The sequence below is a fragment of the Juglans microcarpa x Juglans regia genome, chromosome 7S (genome assembly GCF_004785595.1).
Source record: "Juglans microcarpa x Juglans regia isolate MS1-56 chromosome 7S, Jm3101_v1.0, whole genome shotgun sequence".
NCBI classification, from domain to species: Eukaryota; Viridiplantae; Streptophyta; class Magnoliopsida; order Fagales; family Juglandaceae; genus Juglans; species Juglans microcarpa x Juglans regia.
In genome coordinates, this window is record NC_054607.1 from 4,599,687 (window position 1) to 4,605,345 (window position 5,659).

Here is a 5,659-nt window from a genome sequence, read left to right on the forward strand (position 1 = left end):
TAACATCATTTTATAAAAATATTCTTATTTTATAACATATATTGTGAAATGTATTATAAAATATATTACGTAAATATCACTATTTTTACCATAAAGGAATGACAGACATACTTAGCTAATTATTGAACTACAAGCTAACCGATCTGAAAGATATTTTCACTTTACTAGTGACCATGCAAACCACGTTTATTCCGTAAGTACTCTAGCTAGTCACGTCTGCTGGACTGCTCGTTGAAACTTGAAATCAGACAAGACAAGTCTTTGCTAGGTGGAAACAAGAGTACTCTATAAATGCTGCACTTGGTGCCCTATCTATCACCACATAAACAGAAACGTACAGAGAGTGAGGGAGAAAGATCTGAGAGTTGTGTAAGAGAAAATGGAGAAGGAAACGAGTGCACACAGATCGGCTCATTGCTTAGTCTTATCGTATCCAACCCAAGGCCACATTAATCCTATGCTCGAATTCTCCAGGCGTTTGGAGCACAAAGGAGTGAAAGCTACACTGGTTACCACCTCCTCCATTTCCAAGACCAAGCTGAAAGCTCCAATAATATTGCTCTCGAGACCATCTCCGATGGCTACGATGAAGGCGGCATAAAGCAAGCAGAGAGCATTCCGGCCTATTTGGAGCGCTTTTGGAGAGTTGGGTCTCAAACTCTGGTCGAGCTCCTCGAGAAACTTTCTGCCTCAGGCTCTCCTGTTGATTGTATTGTTTATGATTCTTTCTTGCCTTGGGCTTTAGACATAGCCAAGAAGTCGATAACATATTTTACCATGTTCACGAAGGAAAGCTGAAACTCCCTCTTTCAGAGCCTGAGATTTTGCTTCCTGGTTTGCCACCACTCGAACCTCAGGACATGCCTTCCCTCATTTATGATTTGAAATCTTACCCAGATTTCTTTGACATGCCTGTGAAACAATTCTCCAACGTTGACAAAGCCGATTGGGTCCTTTGCAACACGTTCTATGAGCTGGAACAAGAGGTAATTAATTAAGCAAGTCCTGCTCTTTTTTGGCTTGCAACGATTGATCTTTTTCCTGAATTTCTTTGCAGGCGGTGGATTGGATGGCAAAGATATGGCCATTGAAGACCGTAGGACCAACGATACCAGCTATGTTCTTGGACAAACGTATTGAAGACGACAGAGACTACGGTTTCAGCATCTTCAAACCAAACACCGATGCATGCATGCAGTGGCTAAAAGATCGTCCACAAGGGTCGGTTGTCTATGTTTCTTTCGGGAGTATGGCCGTCCTTGAAGCTGAGCAAATGCAAGAAATAGCTTGGGGTTTGAGGATGAGCAACAGCAGTTTCTTGTGGGTTGTCAGGGCCTCAGAAGAAGCAAAGCTCCCAGAAAACTTCGTGGAAGAGATGTCGGACAAGGGATAGGAGCTTCAATGGTGTCCTCAGCTGGAGGGTCTTAAATCACGAGGCAGTGGGATGCTTTGTGACACACTGTGGGTGGAACTCTACGTTGGAGGCCCTGAGCTTTGGTGTTCCAATGGTGGCAGTGCCGCAATGGACAGATCAAAGCACGAATGCTAAGTTTATTATGGATGTTTGGAAGATGGGATTGAAAGCTCCAGTTGATGAGAAAGGATTAGTCAGGAGAGAGGCTGCAGAACATTGCATAAGGGAAATAATGGAGGGAGAGAGAGGAAAAGAGATAAAAAAGAATGCCTTCAAATGGAGGAAATTGGCCAAAGAGGTTGTTGACCAAGGTGGAAGTTCTGATAAAAACATTGAAGAATTTGTGGCTAAATTGGTTCTTCATTCCCAAGTCCTATTGCCTTGATCTTCAGTACTCTCTTTTCCTAAGTTGTAGTAGTTTCTTGTATCCATTATCAATTGTGACGTAATAATTCTGGCTTGATGCATGCAAATGATGTTAATATCTCTCGATCTAATGGTTCGAAATCAGTCACTAGTCGTATCAGTATTTCTTAGAGTTTTTTTTTTTTATTTAAACTTTTTGAAAAATGTTAGCTTTATCTGTATAGAGATTTCATACAACTGATATATTTTTACACAGTATGTTTAGATTATAAAATTATTTTTATTATAAAGTAAATTTTTTGAAAGAGTTTTATTACACAAAAGTCGGTGTATTTATACATCACTTATAGTGGAATCTATTATAACTTTTAAAAAACCAAAATATCGATAATTTTTTAACGTACTTCCAAATCAGTGATGTTTTAGGGATGTTAAAATAAAATTTTTAAATAGATTTTTTCTTTTTGAGATTACCTGACAAATTTAAATTGTTCTAAATGATGAGAGAGCAAGATTATAGCACTCTTGAATGAAAGTTGTTTTTCCTGATCATTGTGAGATATATTCCAAACATGTTTACCAATTCTTGCTCCACCCCCAAAAGAATCATGCTCCACTATATATGATATGAGTTGTTATGACTTTTCTCCCCCTTTTTTTTTTCTACCAATTAAGGTTATGTTTGGGTAGATAGCTCATATCAACTTATTTCAATCTAATCACTGATAAGACTTATTATTTTTTCAATTTCTCATTAAAAAATTAAATATATCTTAACTTATTTCATATATTCAAACATACTTCAATGAGATTCACAAAATATTACTATTTACCAACCAACTCAAATCATCTGAAAGTATCTCAACACCCAAACACAACTATTTCTTTCTAAGGTTGTTTGGATGTTGAGATGGTTTCATCTCATCCAATCGTATCTCATTCTCATCACATCTCAGCATTCAAACATACACTTTTTAAATTTAAATTTTCATCTAATCATTAAAGTTTTCACAAACTTTCAAATAAACACAAAAAATAATTTAAAATTTTCAAATCCTAAAATAAAAATTATATTAAAAAAATTATATTTTAACAATATTTTAACTTTATAATATTTTTATTCAGTTTTTTTCGCTCTTTCTTAAAACCTTATAAAATATCATAGTTTAAAGAATTTCACTACTATTCACAAATTTTTTATCTCATCTCATTTCTCAAACATACCCTAATCTTGTATGTTCTACATGCACGCGCGCGCGCGCGTATGCCCTTGCACATGGCGTCCGGTTGAAGGAAAAAAGAGTCTACCAGACGGTAAAATCTTTTCACAAAATTCATCCCCTAACTTTATGATCCATTCTTCTCTCAAGCCTTCGTTACAATGGTTTGTAAATACGGTAAATGTTCCTATAAGAAATAAATTTAGAATTTTAGAAAATTTTGGAGAAAAATAATGCTATAAATATTTATTTTAAATCTAGTTGATGATTTTTAAATTGAGCCAAGTGTTTGAAAATCTTTCAAATATTTTAAAAGTCTAAAATTATTTTAAATGGGTATTTTTGTTTTAATGAACCAAGCCTTTTTTTCAAGTAAGTCTCTTAAAATTTAATAACCTGAAAATAATATAGTTTTAAAATTTTATTTTATTTAAATGATTTTTTTAGAAATATTATTTTATGTTCACCATTTTATTTTATGTTAAAAACTCTACTTACTTAAATGATTTTATTTCTCCTAAGAATTATTTATTAAAATTCATCATTTTATTTTATGATGAAGAATATTATTTTTGGATCAAGAATAATTTTTTTTTTTTTTAAATTTAGTGTATTTCCCTTCCTTACATATTTCCTTTCCTCTATTTCTTCCTCTCTTATATTTCCATGTATTATTTTCACCTTAGATTAAAAATGGGACACGTGTAGGGCTAGGCTAGGATTGGATTGCCCAAAAGCCTAATTCCCCTTCTCTCTTTCTTTCCCTTTTCCCACTCTCTCCCCATGCCATCCTTCTCTCTCCACACCTCCACACCCCCCCCCCCCCGGTCTTCCCTTCTCTCACACCATCGACCTCCACCGTTGTCGATAGCTCCATCTCCCACTACTACTACGCCTCTCTCTCTCTCTATCTCTCTCCCCTGATCCCTCTTGTCCCCTCTACATCTCACCCCGTCGACTTCTCTTTTTTCTCTCATGGAAGCTCCAGCGATGTCGTGCACCACCTCCAGCCATCACTAGCAGTTGAGGTTTGACCTTGGGCTATGACTTGTTGAGTAGGGGTGTTTGGTCTTGGGCGTCCGACAGGAGTACTTACTTGGAGTACTACTGGTTAAAGGAGTAGGGGAGTTTGGTCGCGATGGCCCCGACCACCACGAGCAGCAGTGGCGTGACCTTAGGCTATGACTGGTTGAGGAAGTAGGGGCTGTTGTAAACTCTAAGAATAAAGCAATTCAGAAAAAATATCTGAAGAATATATAGAATTCAAAACAAGTTGTTGGCTTATATAAGCCTTACAAAGAGAAAATTGAAAACAAACAACCCACGTTTTACTGATCTTAATAACGTGGTAAATGGCTAAGGAAATGGTCAGACTCTACCTACATGTCCTAAATAATAGGATTTATTAACTGAATGAACTTTTGACAACTTTAACTATAACTCTAACAACCCCAATTCCTCCCCTAAACTGATTGCAGTAATGCTTTCAGTTTACTCGTGGTACCACACACACACCCATTGACTCACGCAGCTTCAAGAACACATCCAGCTTAAGTGGTTTTGTCAAAATATATGCAACTTGTTCTTGTGTGACACAATGCTTCAGCTCAACAACTCCATCTTTGGTCAAATCATGCAAGAAATGAAATCTTACATCAATGTGTTTGTTGCGTCCATGCATGACTAGGTTCTTAGATAGCTTAATGGTAGAACTGTTGTCACATAACACAATGGTACACTTGCCTTGAGAATGACCAAGCTTCTCCAATACTCTCTTCATCCACACCCCTTGACAAGCACAAGAGGCAGCTGCCACAAACTCTGCTTCAGTAGTGGACAAAGCAACTACAGGCTATTTTTTAGAGGACCAGGACACAACTCCTTCACTGAGTAGAAACACATAACCAAAAGTGCTTTTGTTGTTATCTACATCTCCTGCATAATTACTGTCTGTATATGCCATCAATTCTCCATTACCCTCATTTCGATAAAAGACTCCCAAATCCACAGTACCTTTCAAGTATCTTAACACCCTTTTCGCAGCTTGCAAATGCAACTCAGTTGGACTTGCCATGAATCTGCTAATGAGAGACACCACATTCATCAAGTTGGGCCTTGTTGCAGTTAGATACAAAAGACTTCCGACCAATTGTTTGTACATGGTAGCATTCACCTTGGCTGCTTCTTCATCCCTCATTAGTCTAACAACGGGATTCTTCACATTATTACTCTTCTCCATTCTAAACCTCTCCAAAACTTCTTTTGCATACTTTCTTTGACTAATATAAATGCCTTCAGAATTTTGTAAAACCTCCACACCGAGAAAATATTTCATCTTTCCCAAATCAGTCATATCAAATTCAAGTTTCATAGAATTCTTGAACTTAACAAACATACTCTGATCATTACCAGTAAAAATTAGATCATCAACATATAAGCTAATAATCAAAATTTTACCTCCATCTCCTGTTTTTATGAATAAGGTGTGTTCACAACTGCTCCTCTCAAATCCTTCTTTGACAAAATATGCTTCAATCCATTTGTACCATGCACGAGGGGCTTGTTCAAGGCCATACAATGCCTTCTTCAATTTGTACACCTTATACTCTTCACCTTTCTTCTCATACCCTGTGGTTGCTCAACAAACACTGCTTCATTT

General features: G+C 36.7%; 1 pseudogene; it reads left to right on the forward strand.

The window, feature by feature from the left end:
- Window positions 1-298: 298 nt before the first annotated feature.
- Window positions 299-1,950, forward strand: LOC121240420 (annotated as a pseudogene).
- Window positions 1,951-5,659: the final 3,709 nt, after the last annotated feature.